At 51.0% G+C, this 19008-nt stretch overlaps 1 protein-coding gene across 5 annotated transcripts in view; it reads right to left on the bottom strand.

Moving 5' to 3' along the window:
* Positions 1-19008, bottom strand: part of MARK4 (microtubule affinity regulating kinase 4) — a 78692-nt gene that overhangs the window by 58452 nt on the left and 1232 nt on the right. The window lies entirely within an intron of this gene.

Here is a 19008-nt window from a genome sequence, read left to right as displayed (position 1 = left end):
CTTGACATCTGATGGAAGGGCATTCCACAGGGTGGGTGCCACTACCAAGAAGGCCCTCTGCCTGGTTCCCTGTAACTTGGCTTCTCGTAGCGAGGGAACCGCCAGAAGGCCCTTGGCACTGGACCTCAGTGTCCGGGCAGAACAATGGAGGTGGAGACGCTCCTTCAGGTATACTGGACCGAGGCCGTTTAGGGCTTTCAAGGTCAGCACCAACTCTTTGAATTGTACTCGGAAACGTACTGGGAGCCAATATTGGTAGTCTCAGGACCGGTGTTATGTGGTCTCGGTGGCCTCTCCCAGTCACCAGTCTAGCTGCTGCATTCTGGATTAGTTGTAGTTTCCGGGTCAGCTTCAAAGGTAGCCCCACGCAGAGTGCATTGCAGTAGTCCAAGCGAGAGATAACTAATGAGATAACTCGCATTAGAGTGTCCTGTTCTAATAATAATAATAATAATAATAATAATAATAATAATAGACTATGACCCTACCGGCTAAACAGAGCAGGGATAGCTGTGTTGCTGTTGTCATACTGACTCAGACCACTGGTCCATCAAGTCCAGAACTGCTTGCTCCTTCAGGCTCCCTGGGGTCTCTTGCAGATGGAGGGTCTTTGCCAGACTTGCATAGTGAGATTGCATCACTACAAATGCCAGAGTTCGAGTTTGTGGCTTTCTGCATGCCAAGCAGCTGTTCAGCCACCGAGTCCCCAGAGGGAGGTAAAGGGGCCTCCATCTGTTCCGAAATCTCAGCTACATCTAAATTATCTGGTGGTACAGAAGCTGTCCTTGGTGGCTGTCTTGGGAGGGAAATGACCACCTTCCGAGGGAGTCTGTTGGTCAGGGAAATGGACTTCGTGGGAAAGTTTTTAAGCAGAGGGAGGATAGCCATCTGTCTGAGATTCCTGCATTGCAGCGGGCTGGACTAGATGCCCCTTGGGGACCCTTCCAAACGTACAATTTGATGATTCTATTACCTCTGTGCATGGCCTGGGACACCTGCCCCTTTACCAAGACAGTGGACGCTCATGTTGCGAACGTGATCCATGTGGCATGCACGTTTGCAACCCGCAGCGTTCGCAACCTGTGTCTGCACATGCGCGGGTTGAGATTCGGCACCTCTGCGCATGCGCAAAGCGCGATTTAGCACTTTTGCGCATGCGCAACCGCTGAAACCTGGAAGTAACCCATTCTGGTACTTCCTGGTTTCGGCAGTCTGCCACCCGAAAAAACGCAACCTGAAGTGGCTGTAACCTGAGGTATGACTGTGCCCAGGCCTGCCCAAGGTGGTGCCCACCAAGCTGGGCACAGCCTACCAGCCACTGAGAGCCAGTGTGGGGCAGTGGTTAGAGTCAGAATAGGACTTGGGAGAGGTAAAGGTAAAGGTAAACCATTAGGTCCAGTCGTGGCCAACTCTGGGGTTGCGGTGCTCATCTCGCTTTATTGGCCCAGGGAGCCAGTGTACAGCTTCTGGGTCATGTGGCCAGCATGACTAAGCCGCTTCTGGCGAACCAGAGCAGCGCACAGAAACGCCGTTTACCTTCCCGCCAGAGCGGTACCTACTTATCTACTTGCACTTTGACAGTCTTTCAAACTGCTAGGTTGGCAGGAGCAGGGACCGAGCAACAGGAGCTCACCCCGTCGCGGGGATTCGAACCGCTGACCTTCTGATCGGCAAGTCCAAGAGGCTCAGTGGTTTAACCCACAGCGCCACCCGTGTCCCTTGGACTTGGGAGAGAGCAGAGTTCAAATCTTGCCCCCCACACAATTTAGGTCACGAAACTGACTGGGTGGCCTAGGTGATACCCGTCACTGCATCTCTCAGCCTAACCTACCTCACAGGGTTGTTGTGAGAATGTCATGGGGAGGAGGGGAGCGATGTGCGCTCACCTTGAGCTCCTTGGAGGGGGGAAGTGGGCTATAAATGCAGTACAGAAAAAAATAAATAACCTCATCTTTTTTTCTGCCTGCCTGGGATTTCTTTTGGAGGGGGGGGGGAGCGTAAGACGTTCTCTCTGCGATGCAGAAGGCCACACTATGCTTTGCGTTTTGCTCGGCCGACGGGCCCTGGGGGGCTATTTTCCCACCAGCGGTGAAGGTTTTTCTGGGAAGAAGCAGCCCCGACGATGCGCAACTGTTGAGTTTACTTGTTTCCAATGAGAACAAAGCGCCTTTCTGTGACCCATTACGCACCGTGCTCTGGGGCAGCGGAGATTGCTTTGGGAGGAAGCAGCTGATAAGATGGCAACTTGTCTGGGGGCCAGGAAGTGCCGCCTTCGGCGCCCACGGCTGTACTCCCCAAAGCCATAAATTACCGTATTTTTCGCTCTATAAGACGCACCAGACCACAAGACGCACCTAGTTTTTGGAGGAGGAAAACAAGAAAGAAAATATTCTGAGTCTCAGAAGCCAGAACAGCAAGAGGATTCGCTGCGCAGTGAAAGCAGAGATCCCTCTTGCTGTTCTGGCTTCTGGGATAGCTGCGCAGCCTGCATTCGCTCCATAAGACGCACACACATTTCCCCTTACTTTTTAGGAGGGAAAAAGTGAGTCTTATAGAGCAAAAAATACGGTAAGTGGGGTAACTTGGAACAAACCAAGGAGAGGCAGGACTGAGATGTGGAGATATACTTCAGAGTTCCAGACTATGGGGAGCTCTGAAAAATCAACAATTATAATTTGGTCTTTTTTATTTTAGTTTTTATTTTAATTGGATTATGAGTGGATATATTAATTGGATGTTTTTAATTGGAATATTAATAAAAATGATTTAAAAAATTGGAACCACCAAAAGCCTGCTCCATTCTGCACAGTGAACTTCAAAACAATAATAATAATAATAATAATAATAATAATAATAATAATAATAATAAAAATTATTATTTGTACCCCGCCCATCTGGCTGGGTCTCCCCAGCCTCTCTGGGCAGCTTCCTCAGAGACCAAAAATACACTAAAATGTCACACATTAAAAACTTCCCTGTACAGGGCTGCCTTCAGATGTCTTCTAAAAGCCAGACAGTTGTTTATTTTCTTGACATCTGAAGGGAGGGCGTTCCACAGGGTGGGCGCCACCACCGAGAAGGCCCTCTGCCTGGTTCTCTGTAGCTTTGCTTTTCGCAATGAGGGAACTGCCAGAAGGCCCTCAGCGCTGGACCTCAGCGTCCGGGCAGAATGTGCACCCCACATTACTTTCTCATTGCAAGTGGCACCTGTCAATTACTTTTCGGTTCTTTCGAGTAAAAAAAAAAACCTACATTGGGAGAAGGAAACCGAGGGCTGCAGGTGCATACGATGCTCTCCAAACCCCATGAGGACTTCAAGAAGAGTCCAGAAGGTGGATGAGACCAAAGGCCTAGCTAAGGGGTCAGCAACCTTTTTCAGCAGGGGGCCGGTCCACCATCCCTCAGACCTTGTGGGGGGCCAGACTATATGGGGGTGTGTGAACGAATTCCTATGCCCCACAAATAAACCAGAGATGCATTTAAAATAAAAGCACACATTCTATGCATGTACAAACGCCAGGCAGGCGCCACAAATAACCCAGAGATGCATTTAAAATAAAAGCACAAATTCTACTCATGTGAAAACACCAGGCAGGTGCCACAATAACCCAGAGATGCATTTTAAATAAAAGCACACATTCTACTCATGTAAAAACACCAGGCAGGCCCACAAATAACCCAGAGATGCATTTAAAATAAAAGCACACATTCTACTCATGTGAAAACACCAGGCAGGCCCCACAAATAACCCAGAGATGCATTTTAAATAAAAACACAAATTCTACTCATGTAAAAACACCAGGCAGGCCCCACAAATAACCTAGAGATGCATTTAAAATAAAAGCACACATTCTACTCATGTGAAAACACCAGGCAGGTGCCACAAATAACCCAGAGATGCATTTAAAATAAAAGGACACATTCTACTCATGTGAAAACACCAGGCAGGTGCCACAAATAACCCAGAGACGCATTTTAAACAAAAGGACACATTCTACTCAAGTAAAAACGCGCTGATTCCCGGACGTCCTCAGGCCGGATTGAGAAGGCGATTGGGCCGCATCCAGCTCCCGGGACTTAGGTTGCCTGCCCCTGGCCTAGCTAGTCGGTTTGGTGCGGTGGTTAGCGTGTTGGAAGGGACCCCACGAGTCATCTAGTCCAACCCCCTGGCGAACAGATATTCTGTTGTGTTGACCATAACCTAGCTTTAATATCGGGGTTCCTAGCACTGCTTTGATCCTGGCAGCCATCATGACCAGGAGCTATTGATAACCCTGCCCTCTGCGCCTCCATCTCCTCTCCCGCTGGATCAGGCCCATCTAGTTCTCACAGTGGCCAACCAGATGCCCATCGTGGGGAACCCTCAGGCAGGGTTCGAACACAAGTCTCCCCTCCTCCTGTGGATTCCAGCAACTGCTGCCTCCGACCGCAGAGTCAGAGCAAAGCTATCCTGGCTAGCGGACATTGGATAGCTCTCTCCTCCTATGTGAATTTGCCCGGTCCTCTTTTAAAGCCATCCAAGCGGGTAGCCGTCGCTGCCTCCAGTGGGAGGGAGTTCCACGGGTTAACTGCGCGCTGATCATTTCGGCACTGAAATAGGCTGTGAACTAGAATTACAGAAGTTCAGGCTGGTGGGAGGCAGGAAGGAAATGTGGGGGGTGTGGCTAAAGAGAGTAGGAAGTGCATAAAAGTTTGTGGGGCATGTGTAAAAAAAAACAACAGAGTTAGCAGTGCCGCCTCCTGCTGCTCTTTAATCTCTGCTCAGGCCCTGAAGTTTGCAAATGTTTTTGTACCCCTGCTGAAGCCCTTGCGAACAAAGCCCTTTGGTATCTCTGCATACTCCATTTGGCAACAAGGAGTTGTTCCCTGGATCACAGAGCTCTGGCTTCACAAGCTGATAGGAGGACTTAGCTAAGAAAGCCGTAGCAGTGGTTAGAGTGCTGGTCTAGGGCTGGAGAGGCCTGAGTTCGAATCCCTGCTTCAGTCTCTCTCTCTCTCTCAACATAAACTTCCTCAAATTGTTGCTGCGAGAATAAAACAGGGAGGGCAAAGAAGGACCACACTGTGCCACACTGATTACAGTGGTACCTCGGGTTAAGAACTCAATTTGTTCCGGAGGTCCTGAAACTGTTCTTAACTTGAGGCACCACTTTAGCAAATGGGGCCTCCCACTGCCATTGCACCGCCGCCACGCAATTTCTGTTCTCATCCTGAAGCAAAGTTCTTAACCTGAGGTACTATTTCTGGGTTAGCGGAGTCTGTAACCTGAAGTGCATGTAACCCGAGGTACCACTGTGGTGTGTTTGTGTGTGTGTGTGTGTGTGTATTTATACATACAAACACTATATATACAAACACTCTCTCAACATAAACTTCCTCAAATTGTTGCTGCGAGAATACAGTGGTACCTCAGGTTAAGTACTTAATTCGTTCCGGAGGTCCGTTCTTAACCTGAAACTGTTCTTAACCTGAAGCACCACTTTAGCTAATGGGGCCTCCTGTTGCTGCCACACTGTTTTTATCCTGAAGCAAAGTTCTTAACCTGAAGCACTATTTCTGGTTACAGATAGGTAGCCGTGTTGGTCTGCCATAGTCAAAACAAAAAAAATTCCTTCCAGTAGCACCTTAAAGACCAACTCAGTTAGTTCTTGGTATGAGCTTTCGTGTGCATGCACACTTCACTATTTCTGGGTTAGTGGAGTCTGTAATCTGAAGCGTATGTAACCTGAAGCGCATGTAACCTGAAGCGCATGTAACCCGAGGTACCACTGTAAAACAGGGAGGGCAAATAAGGACCACACTATCTATCTATCTATCTATCTATCTATCTATCTATCTATCATCTATCTATCTATCTATCATCTATCTATATTTTTCATAGTATATATAGTGTCTGTGCATGTGTGTGTGTGTGTGTGTGTATGTATATATATATATATATATATGCTTTCGTAGATTTTCACGGGTACAGGAATGCAGGTTTTGGTGTCCTCGGGTGTCTTCCCGTGTAAAAGTTGGGGTGTCTAGGCGACGTTTCGACGAGGTCTCACTCGTCATCTTCAGGCTGGTGCTTTCGGCTTCTTGTTACTGGAACAGAGCAGGATCTCAGTGTTTGAGTTCCTATAAATACTGTTGAGGGGGTGTGGTGTATAGCCTCCAATGTTCTGGGCAGAGAGGAAGTTCCCAGGCTAGTGTGCCTTTTCTTCTTTTGTTCCTTAATTACTTGAGGGATATCTTGGGTGATTTCTTGAGTGATATCCTGAGTACCACTTAGGTGGGTCATTAGGTGTGGATTAGTTGCTAAAGTCTTTGTGTCTTGACCTCTTGAACTTTGTGAAGAGTTTTTCTGAGAAGATGGCTGTACTGCACTTAGTTGTGCTCTGGCTTGGCTTCGTGTATAGGGGCAAGCTGTGGTTTTGTGGCCTGTGTCAGCCAGATCTGTGTAGGGATTGCAGGGGGGTGCAGCATCCGGAGGTGCCACCATGGTTTGGCTACTGGATGGTGTCTGTAATTTATCTGTGGAGAGGGTCTGGGTTTGGGTCTGGTGTGGTTGATTGGTGATAGCGTTTCGTGTGCCTCTGGATCTGGTGTCAGTTTTTGTGGGGAGGGCTAATTTCCAGATGTCTGGCAAGCGGGATGTGTCGTCACGCTTGTTCATGTTGTGAGGGTGTTTCTCTATCTCGATGGCTTCCATGATTATTCTCTTGTGGTGATGTTCCATGTTAAAGAGTTTAAACCATGGTGGCACCTCCGGATGCTGCACCCCCCTGCAATCCCTACACAGATCTGGCTGACACAGGCCACAAAACCACAGCTCGCCCCTATACACGAAGCCAAGCCAGAGCACAACTAAGTGCAGTACAGCCATCTTCTCAGAAAAACTCTTCACAAAGTTCAAGAGGTCAAGACACAAAGACTTTAGCAACTAATCCACACCTAATGACCCACCTAAGTGGTACTCAGGATATCACTCAAGAAATCACCCAAGATATCCCTCAAGTAATTAAGGAACAAAAGAAGAAAAGGCACACTAGCCTGGGAACTTCCTCTCTGCCCAGAACATTGGAGGCTATACACCACACCCCCTCAACAGTATTTATAGGAACTCAAACACTGAGATCCTGCTCTGTTCCAGTAACAAGAAGCCGAAAGCACCAGCCTGAAGATGACGAGTGAGACCTCGTCGAAACGTCGCCTAGACACCCCAACTTTTACACGGGAAGACACCCGAGGACACCAAAACCTGCATATATATATATATATATATATATATATATATATATATATATATATATATATATATATATAATATTATTTGAGCTATGTCAACATTTACAGGCTATCTGTCCAGTGAGAACAAGCAGGGCACATACCTAAATCTCAGCAGAAACCGTAGGCAGTGCGGATGGCATGGTGGATTTTAAGTCCACCTGGTTTTCAAGGGGAAGGTGCGTGACGTAGAATCTCCCTTGCAAGCAGAAGGTCCGGGTTCAACCCCGTTGGCCTCTCCAGGCAGGGCTGGCAGAGCCTCCCTGCCTCAAAACCTGGAGCCCCTCTGCTGCCTGTCAGTGTAGCCATCAATGTGGACCAATGGTGTACTCAGTATAAGGAAGATTCCTATGTTCCTAGGTTCACCTGCTTTCGACAGAGCTGGTTATGTGTTTTCCTGTACAGCCTCTTCTTCCCAAGGGTGTTGCAGCGGTTAATAGTGCCAAACTCTTATATATCAACTTTCTTTTGCCCTTTTCCTAGTTTTCTTTATTTGCTTTAATCTCTTTAATGGGATGCGGGTGGCGCTGTGGGTTAAACCACAGAGCCTGGGACTTGCCAATCAGAAGGTCGGCGGTTCAAATCCCCGCCACGGGGTGAGCTCCCATTGCTCTGTCCCAGCTCCTGCCAACCTAGCAGTTCGAAAGCACGTCAGAGTGCAAGTAGATAAATAGGTACCACTACGGTGGGAAGGTAAACGGGTTTCCGTGCGCTGCTCTGGTTTGCCAGAAGCGGCTTAGTCATGCTGGCCACATGACCCGGAAGTTGTACGCCGGCTCCCTCGGCCAATAAAGCGAGATGAGCGCCGCAACCCCAGAGTCGGCCATGACTGGACCTAATGGTCAGTGTTGGACATGGGCCTGGGAGGGACCAGGGTTCAAATCTTGCCTGGCCACGAAGCTTGCTAGGTGGTGATCTTGGGCCAATCACTGCCTCTCTCAGCCCAGCCTACCTCCCAGGGTTTTCGTGGGGATTACAGTGGTACCTCGGGTTACATACGCTTCAGGTTACATAAGCTTCAAGTTACAGACTCCACTAACCCAGAAATAGTGCTTCTGGTTAAGAACTTTGCTTCAGGATGAGAACAGAAATCATGCTCCGGCGGCACAGCGGCAGCAGGAGGCCCCATTAGCTAAAGTGTTGCTTCAGGTTAAGAGCAGTTTCAGGTTAAGAACGGACCTCCGGAACAAATTAAGTACTTAACCCGAGGTACCACTGTATATGAGGAGGGGGGAGAAGAACCACGTACACCAATCTTGAGCTCTTTGGAGAAGAAAGTGGGAAACAAGAGCAAAAAAACCCCCAACAAACTGACACCACCCATGTCTCTTGCCCTCTCGAACCAGAATCCATTCCCAGCAAAACAGGTGCGATTCCCGAAAGGGGACTCTGCTAACATTCAGCCAAAAGCCCAATTTCCCACCCAGGCAGGTGATCTTTCTTTCTGGGAGTGCCCCACTGCCTTGCTTACTCAAAAGAGGCCAAACTCAGCCCAAATCAAAGCTCCAGACTCCCAATTACTTATTTTGGTGGTTTCGGGTTGTTGTTTTTTTTTTTTTTACTTTTGCAAAATAAAGGAGAGAGAGAGACTCAGTGGGAAGGAGGATTAGAGATCTCCCCAAATTAAGCACCCTGGGCAACAGGTGCCAACGTGAACCAGAGGAGACGGCGCTGGCCGGCAGCAATGCATTCTGGGACGCAACTTGCCGGGTCTCCAGGGGGTGCGCAGACCAGGAATCTGGCTCTCTCCCCAGCAAGGAAAGGGCATAGATGGTTCCGGAGACGGAGGCAGGTGACAGGGGAAGGGGGGGGAGAACCTATTTGCAAGCTTATCTTGCGCACAAACCCTGGGGGAAAAAACACATCCTGGCATTTGTGGGTTTTTGTGCCGCCTGGGAAATATTTTTTGGGGGGGTGGGGGGAGAGTTCGTGTTGTTAACATGCTCGCTGTCACAGCCTGGCCTTTCTGAAAAGCTGGCTCTGCATTCCCACGGGAGGCTATTCAGGAATGCCTCGCTGCATTGTGGGACGCCGAGGAAGGACGTCTGTCAGGCTAGCAAGGGGGGGGGAGAGCCTAGCACCACACACAGCCCACCCCCACCCCCCACTCTCCTCTGCAACCTCCACCTCAAAGCCCATCAATAATGCACTGGAACACAACACGCCGTGCGCCACAAGGAACGGAGGGCAGGGCGAGGGGAAGTGCTGGGTGCCAGCAGGGGACGGACAAACACACACACAGGTGTGCACAGAGGAGACTGCTTTTGTGTTGCATGCGAGAGAGAAGGGATTTATTCATTTAGAATCTGCTCAAGGCGAGGCAGAGAAGGACTGAAGGTGCTGCACTGTGTGAAATTCAAAAAACAACAACACAACCAAATGCACATTAGACGCTGCACAAAAAATTGGAAAAGGCCACGGAAGCGACCCAAACAGCTTCCACTAACATAGAATCGTGGAGCGGCAGAATGGGGTTCCTGAGGCTCATCGAGTCCAAGCCAAATCACAGGTAACTTGACTGAAAGATATACAGGTTGGGCAATTCAGGGAGGGAGAAAGCAAGCAGGGATTGTAGGATTCAGGTGGATCTGATGGATCTTCCCCTGGCAGCCAAGGGGCTGGGCAAGGACCCCAGAGAAGGGGATGGCTGGCTCAGGAAGCTTTTTGGTCCTCACACAACGCAGGAGGCTCTCTCCTTCTCCACAGTCCTGGCATCTTCCAGGCAGGGGGAACTTGAACTGAGCATTAAGAACGTAAGAAGATACTGCACATGGCCCATGGAGCCTACGATTCAGATCTCACAGCGGCCAACCGGATGCCTGTGGGAAACCAGGAAGCAGCGTTCGTGCGCAAGAGGAATGCTCCCCTTCTGGGCTTTCCAGCAACACGGATTCAGAAACATCGCTGCCTCTGACAGAGCCGAGCCATAATGGCTGGTTGCCACCAATTCCACTCTCCTCCGTGTCCTATCCTCTTTTAAAGCTATCCTCGTTGGGGGCCATCCCTGCCTCCAGTGGGATGGAGTTCCACAGATTAATTATGTGTTGGCAACACACACAGTCTGCACGACACCTACCCCTCTTCAGTTTCAGACTGGTGCTTCTTAGCCTAATCTCAGTGACACTTTACCTAGAACACAGCTCTGGACAGTGCCGGACTTTGGGCTTTCAAATTTCAGCAGCGCCATGTGAGACGCCAAAATTCTGCACCCCCCTGCCTCTCGACTTCCATCCCACATCATTGTCGCAGTGCCCTTTCGGCTCAGCACCCGGTGTAGGCGAATAGGTTGAGCTCCGCAAAAATCTGTCTCTGCTCTAGACGCAAGCGGAGATGCTCAGAAATTGACAGGCCACACCTGCCCTTCGCCAAGCCAAACCACCACACAGTTTCCTGATTATTCCCTCGTAGTAAACCTTGCCCTGAAAGCCCCCTCCCCAAACTGCCATGCCCAGTGATGTACTGAGTCTTCCATTCTTACTCCACTGCAGTGTTCAAAATTAGCCAGGCACCAGACGCATTTTGCACCTGGCTTTCAGGTGGAGCTGTAGGTTAAACCACAGAGCCTAGGACTTGCCAATCAGAAGGTCGGTGGTTCGAATCCCCGCGACGGGGTGAGCTCCCGTTGCTCGGTCCCTGCTCCTGCCAACCTGGCAGTTCGAAAGCACACCAGTGCAAGTAGATAAATAGGTACTGCTCCGACGGGAAAGGTAAAGGGCGTTTCCGTGCGCTGCTCTGGTTCGCCAGAAGCGGCTTAGTCATGCTGGCCACATGACCCGGAAGCTGTACACCGGCTCCCTCGGCCAGTAAAGCGAGATGAGCGCCGCAACCCCAGAGTCGGCCATGACTGGACCTAATGGTCAGGGGTCCCTTTACCTTTACCTTCGATCACTTGGGACCAAGTGAAGATGCCTGGGCGCCAGTATAGTGCCTAACATCTCCACCATCTGGGGACCATTGGATCTGGACTGTTTTCACACACTAATACCCTATCCTGTAGAATTGTATCAGTTACATATTATCTGCACAACTGGAATGACTTTCTGGAACCATGTTGCTTTTTCTGTGCAGCCTGAGCCGGAGCAGTCGCCATCAAGAAAAAGAGGTTGAAATAGGCCAATATCTATGTGGACTGTCCCTGGACGAAGTGATTTTCTTCTTTAAGTTCTGAAAGTTTGTGCCCTAGCTCAAGGTCGTCATCTGAACTAGCCAGATGTTTAACTGAGAATCAATCACAGTCAGTCCATCATTCGAAAAATAAGAATTGAGAGCCGTCTTGCCCTTAAATGGCAATTAGACATTCCGTTTTTAGCAACTGCAACCTTGGTTTAAGGAGTCATATGGCTCCTAGCTCATATATTTGAGTTTCTGACACTGCTCTGATCACTGCAGATGGTGACAGCAGTCGCGAAATTAAAAGACGCCTGCTTCTTGGGAGAAAAGCAATGACCAACCTAGACAGCATCTTAAAAAGCAGAGACATCACCTTGCCAACAAAGGTCCATATAGTTCAAGCCATAGTTTTCCCAGTAGTGATGTATGGAAGTGAGAGCTGGACCATAAAGAAGGCTGACCGCTGAAGAATTGCTGCTTTTGAATTCTGGTGCTGGAGGAGACTCTTGAGAGTCCCATGGACTGCAAGAAGATCCAACCTCTCCATTCTGAAGGAAATCAGCCCTGAGTGCTCACTGGAAGGACAGATCCTGAAGCTGAGGCTCCAAGACTTCGGCCTCCTCATGAGAAGAGAAGACTCCCTGGAAAAGACCCTGATGTTGGGAAAGACGGAGGGCACAAGGAGAAGGGGACGACAGAGGACGAGATGGTGGGACAGTGTTCTCGAAGCTACCAGCATGAATCTGACCAAACTGCATGAGGCAGTGGAAGACAGGAGGGCCTGGCGTGCTCTGGTCCAGGGGGTCACAAAGAGGCGGATATGACTAAACGACTAAATAACAACAACAACACCGCTCCACTGCCATGGTTGCTTGCTGAGTTTTTAAACCCACCTCAAACTCAATAACCAGGTTGGGACTGGAGAACAAAGCAGAGATTAGGCCAAATGCAAGCACATTCAGCGTTGATCGAGCACTCCACAGCATTCAACATACTTCACAAATACCACCACGGTCTCCGTAGAGCCCTGCTGGGTAGGCCAGGAGCTTTGCCAACATTGCAGATCAAGGTTCAAGAGGCAGCGTGATACTCAAAGATCACCTAGCAAATCCCAAGACTTGGATGAGACATTCCGGCCGACGCTCAAGTTTGAAAAGCTCCTGGCTTTTTTGGAGACGCAAAGACAAGACTGAAATATATATATTTGTATAGCTTTGGAGATATAAACATTGGCGTCCTTCCCAACGAAAACTTCCACACAACTCAAGGGCTGAGATGTTCTCACGCCAAACTTTTTACTGTCCCAGTAAAAAGGTACGCTTCGACCCTGGGCTTTCCTTGGGGAGCAAAACAGCCCCCACTTTTGAGACACTTTCTAAAAAATAAATTTAAAAACTAAAAGTACAGGTTTGCTTTCCTTACGAAGCCGTAGCAGTTATTAAAAGGGGAAACCCTGGAGCAAACAAACAGGCCCATTAAGTTCCCTTGACTCACGCGATTTCTGCTGAGCGCAGGATTCCAGTCTCCTTGGGGCAGAATCTGGCTTTCTCCTGCACAGACAGCCGCGGATGTTTCCGTGCAGAGGGAGCCCTCAAGCCGCAACAGGAGCCCGGTGGATTTGGGGGGTAGTCGGCCAAAACGTCTGGCCGAGGTTGCGGGAGGAGAGCCGTGCCTTCCGCCGAACTGATGAAATGCTATCGGCTTCTTCGTTCAGGAAGATCAACAGAGCAGGGAGGCCGGCCAGGAAGCAGGGCCCTGCCCTGACACCTCACCCCAAAAGACAACTGCGCACAGAGGCCGCAAAACCAGCTGCAATTTCAAGAGAAACCGGTATGGCACTCGGGTCACCTCACGCTGCGGGGAGGTTGCCGACACTCAGCGCAACACAGCGACCGCCTCGTTGGAGAAGGGAGGCAAAGGGATTTCAGCACAAAGCGGCATATAAATGCACCACCAAGGGAACAAGGCTAAGGACCCAGCGCACAGGCGGGCAGCAGCTCTGAGCAGCTGTGGGTTGCTCTCAGTCTACCGCCACATTCACCCCATGCCTTTAAAGCACCACAACCCCACTTCAAATCAGTCACGACTCGCTTCCCCCCAAAGGATCGTGGGAAGTGCAGTTTTGTTGAGGGTGCTGAAAGACATTAAAGGCAAAGGACCCCGACAGTTAAGTCCAGTCGTGAATGACTGTGGGATAGTGGCGCTCATCTCGCTTTATTGGCCAAGGGAGCCAGTGTACAGCTTCCGGGTCATGTGGCCAGCATGACTAAGCCACTTCTGGCGAACCAGAGCAGCGCACGGAAACGCCGTTTACCTTCCCACTGGAGTGGTACCTATTCATCTACTTGCACTTTGATGTGCTTTCGAACTGATAGGTGGGCAGGAGCAGGGACCCAGCAACGGGAGCTCACCCTGTCGAGGGGATTCGAATCACCGACCTTCCGATCGGCAAGTCCTAGGCTCTGTGGTTTACACCACAGTGCCACCCGCATTGGGAGACCCCTGTTCACACACGCTCCAGAGCTAGTGTTAGGAGCTCAGGTGTATAAGCTAGGTGCCAAATAGCACCTTAAACCTAGGTTGCGGTCGCCACAATGGAATGTCTGTTCACCGGGAGGGTTGGACTAGATGTCTCTCGGGGTCCCTTTCAATGCTACAATTCTATGATCTCAAGTACACAGCTTGGCTGCAGCTTGCTCTTACAACAATTCACTCGTCCCAGTGTTCAGGAAAGAGAAAACCACAGTGGAAATGGAAATGGTATTACCTATGGGTTAAGGCAGAGGTTTTTTAAACTGTGGCAACCAAACCTGGAAGGGATGTGGGTGGCGCTGTGGTCTAAACCACTGAGCCTAGGACTTGCCGATCAGAAGGTCAGCGGTTCGAATCCCTGCAACGGGGTGAGCTCCCGTTGCTCCTGCCAACCTAGCAGTTTGAAAGCCTGTCAAAGTGCAAGTAGATAAATAGGTACCGCTCCAGCAGGAAGGTAAACGGCGTTTCCGTGTGCTGCTCTGGTTTGCCAGAAGCGGCTTAGTCATGCTGGCCACATGACCCAGAAGCTGTACGCTGGTTCCCTCGGCCAATAAAGCGAGATGAGTGCCGCAACCCCAGAGTCGGCCACGACTGGACCAAATGGTCAGGGGTCCCTTTACCTTTAACCAAACCTGGCACCGAGAAATCTCCTCGTACTTGCAACTGGACCCATGGCAGTAGCAACACACACCTGGTGCCTGGGGAATTTTAAACACTGCCCTGAGCTACAATTCTCAGAGAGGTTTAACCCGCAAATCCTCTTCCCAATGAGATCCAGTGTGGTGTTGTGGTTAGTGTGCCGGACTAGGACCTGGGAGACTAGGGTTCGAATCCCCACTCGGCCAGGAAGCTCACTGGGTGACCTTGAGCCAGCCTAACCTACCTCACAGGGTTGTAGCGGGGATTAAACAAAGAGGAAGAGAAACACATAAGTCACTTGAGAAGAAGGTGGACCATCCGTGCAATAAATAAACAAGCTTTGGGCCTGGTGGCTCTGGGAGGGGAATGGGGGGGTACCTCCTAACAAGTCTCAGCATCCTTAAACTACAGTTCCCAGAATTCTTTGGGGGGGGAGATGCCATGACTCTTTTAAGTGGCATCAGAGAACTTTAGAAGTACAGTGGTACCTCGGGTTAAGTACTTAATTCATTCCGGAGGTCCGTTCTTAACCTGAAACTGTTCTTAACCTGAAGCACCACTTAAGCTAATGGGGCCTCTGCTGCCGCTGCGTGATTTCTGTTCTCATCCTGAAGCAAAGTTCTTAACCCAAGGTACTATTTCTGCGTTAGCGGAGTCCGTAACCTGAAGCGTCTGTAACCCAAGGTACCACTGCATGGCGTGAATGTGGCCTGACATCAGATTTCCCCAACCTTGCACCCTCTAGATGTGCTACAACTCCCTGTTGGCTGGGAGGTCAAAGAAATTCTGGGGAGGCCCTTATACATGCCCCCTACGTTGATCCATCGTCATAATCTCCTTCATGGTCAGTTTCTCCGCGTGTAAAAGACTTCACATAACCACCTCCGGAATGCTTACAACAGCCATGCAAAGTAGGCCAGGAGGATAAACCAAATGCGTCAGGAGCAGGTCAGCGCAGGCCTAGGGGTCAGCGGGGTGAGAAATATTCTCCGGCTGAGAGTCCTTGAGGTCAATGGCTGCATCTCAGGGTTTGAGCCTCAGAGCTGTTGAAACGGAGGAGGAAGTTCCCACTCCCTTGATTCCGGCAGAGGAGAAGGCCTCATCCAGCCTTCGCAATACCTGCCAGCCGCAAGGACCAGGCTTGCATCTTCTCTACCCCAAAACCTGAGAAAACCATAGCCCTGTCCTCCGCTAACTTGCCCAATCCTCTTTCAAAGCCGTCTGCGTCGGTGGCCATCGCTGTCCTTTGGGTGCGTCCCTTGACCCGCAGGGTTTGTTTCTGCAGAGCCCCCAACTCAGGCGGGCGGAGACGAGCTCGGCACTGAGGGCTTGGCGCATGCTCAGAGGCACCCTTCTCCTCGCCACCGCCCTGCGAGTTTGAGCGTGGCTGCCACCGAGGACAGGCTGTGGGGCGAGGCCCACGTGGCTGCCGTGGCAAGGATTTCGCTTCCATGGAAACACAGCAGTGGTGGTGGTTGCAACAGAGAGGAGCTCTTGTTGTTGGCGAGAACGGCTAACAGCAGCCGCAGCAGCAGCAGCAGCACAGGGTGGGGCCGAGATCCTGAAATGCCTCCGATGACAACAACAAAGGTGTGAACTAGCGTTGTTTGGGTTGGAAGCCGGTCTCACCTGTGCGTTCAAAGCCACGTGGGCCGTGACGGCTGAAGACCTGGATTTCACAATGAACCGTCTGGGGGAGAAGGAAGACAGGCCTCTCTGCCTCTCTCTCTCTCTCTCTCTCTCTCTCTCTCTCTCTCTCTCTCTCTCTCTCACGCATGCCAGATGCAACTGGAACCGCACGCCTATCAGACTGGATAACAGATTTCTTCTATTACTGCTATCTTCATTATCATCACCATGTACATTTGCGGCTTGCCTGGCCAATGACGCTTCCTTCTTGAGGAACGGAGGAAGCCGCCTCATGCTGAATCGGACCACTGGCTCATCGCTGTCCCTCTTGATTGATTAGATGGACCCTCCGGGATTTCAGACAAGGGCTCTCTCTCCCAGCCCTACCCAGAGATGCTACCAGGGACCCTCTGCATGCCAAGCTAGGAGCGACAGCCCTTCCAGTCCCTTCCTGCCACAAGCCTGCAAGGTAGGCCGCTCGCGTTAGGATTTTCGCACGCCGGGGAACCGAGGCTGAGAGAGACATGCCCAGGAAGCCCGTGGCTCGCCTGAGATTTTTAAAGTCGAAAACCAGAACCTATTGTATACTTTTTTGGTCGTTAAGACCCAGTGGACTTACTTCTGGGTAAGAACAAAAGCATATGTTTTAAGACTGGGGTTATTGTATTAAAAGAGCAGAAATTGTCAGGGGTTCCTTCTCTCATCCCTCCATCCAGGAGAACTGCATTCTGTAGTTAGGTCTGTGCTCCCAGCCCCTAACCCCAAAGCAATTTATTCCAAGATCAGTGAAAGTTATGCCATGGAATCACAGAACTGTGGCATCGGAGGGGACGCCAGGGGTCATCTAGTCCAACCCCCTGAAATGCAGGGATCTCAGCTAGATCATACACGACAGGCGGCCATCTAAAGGTAAAGGGACCCCTGACCATTAGGTCCAGTCGTGGCCGACTCTGGGGTTGCGGCACTCATCTCAATTTATTGGCTGAGGGAACCGGCAGAAAGCATGACTAAGCCGCTTCTGGTGAGCCAGAGCAGCGCATGGAAACGCCGTTCACCTTCCCGCCGGAGTGGTACCTATTTATCTACTTGCATTTTGATGTGCTTTCGAACTGATAGGTTGGCAGGAGCAGGGAGAGAGCAACGGGAGATCACCCCATCGTGGGGATTCAAACCGCCAACCTTCTGATCGGGAAGTCCTAGGCTCTGTGGTTTAACCCACAGCACCACCTGCGGCCATCTAACCTCTGCTTAAAAACACCTCCAAAGTTGTAGTTGTGCTCAAGAGTTTTCCAGGAGAGACACCTGGCTGGCCACAGTCAGAAAAGGAAGCTGGACGGGGGTGAGTCACTGGCCTAATCCAGCACCTGGCTCTTCTTATGTTCTTATAACCTGGGGTGGCCCTCTCTCGCCCTCTGCGCTAAAGGAGGATGCCTCTAGACCAGCAGTTCTCAACCTGTGGGTCCCCAGATGTTGTTGGACTACAACTCCCATCATCCCTGAGCTCTGGCCTTGCAAGCTAGGGGTGATGGGAGTTGTAGTTCAACAACATCTGGGGACCCACAGGTTGAGAAAGGCCGCTCTGGACGCCTGTCCCAGGCCACGGGGGGAGGGGAAGGAGAAACTCAGACCCCCTGAACTGCTGCCCCCACCCTGAGCTCCATCTCACCCAAACACTGCAGCGCCCAAGATCTCAAGCTATGTATTCCGTTTCCTGGCTTATCTAAGCCATCATAAAGGCTAGGTACTTGTGTGTTAAATTTCCGGAACGCCAAATGCCTAATATTCAGAGTAAGATGCAAGATGTAGAGCTGGCCATGAAGGATTCTGGTAGTGCCACTGGGCATTACTTTGGCAGAGGGAGGGACTACCGCCAGCTGCGTGCAGGAGGCGTGGGCCTTGTGGGTCAGTATGTGGCCATTCAGAGCTCCACACAATATCCGCCAAGTAGCCATCCATCTTGCAGCCTTGAGGAATAATATTTTGGAACAGAGCGTTTCCCCCAGAGCAGAGAGACCAAGCACTCTGAACAAATTGGCTGGGAAAACGTTCCTCTTGTAATCTCCGGGGTGCTGTTTTTTTGGGTTCACAACAGGCAGAGGAATGAAGGCTGAGAATCCCTCGACTTCACAGCTTGCTCCCGCTCTGTGTAGGCCTGCCACTGTGTAAGGGCCTTCTGGCATGGCAGGGGGGGAAAGACCTGGATCCTGAACACAGGCCCCAGCCTGAGTGTTTGAACGGTGCCTCCACAGCGCCCACTTAAACCCTCCGTGGCTGACAAAGGATTGCCCTCCGGGCCGCCACGGACAGCAGCCAAAGGCCCTTTGCATCACATCAAAATAAGCAGCCGCCGCATGGAACTCTGCGGAGATTAGCAGAACCCCCTTGCCTTCTCAGAGAGGACCCCCCCCCCTCCACACACAGGTGCATCTGTCTGGGGTTCTGCCAACCAGCAGCGTGAATATCCCCTACTGACTGCCCACCTGGGGGTGTGCGCATGGGAGAAAGCCCACCCTGCCCGACTGACCGGCAGGCACCACCGCAACCCACAGCCGCCAAACCTCCTGGCTCCCAGACCCAAATGTTACCTAACAACAGCAGGCCAGAGGAAGCAAAACGGGCATTCAGGGCTGGGCACAATGCCCATCAGGATGGCATCAGGCCTTCCTCGCGGGCGGATCCTTTGCCAAATCGAGGGAGAATGTTAGGCGGGTGGGGTGTCCCCCCTCCCTCCCCCTGCGGCTTATCCACCCGTGTTTCCAGGCCGCATCAGAAGAGGGTGAAGGAGGTCTCGGGGTCGCGCGCTCCATCCCCCGGAGAGAGAGATCCAAG

This window comes from Podarcis melisellensis (assembly GCF_964234715.1).
Source record: "Podarcis melisellensis genome assembly, chromosome: 8".
NCBI lineage: Eukaryota > Metazoa > Chordata > Lepidosauria > Squamata > Lacertidae > Podarcis > Podarcis melisellensis.
The sequence above is the reverse complement of the archived record's forward strand: the minus strand, read 5'-3'. Positions and strand labels throughout refer to the sequence as shown.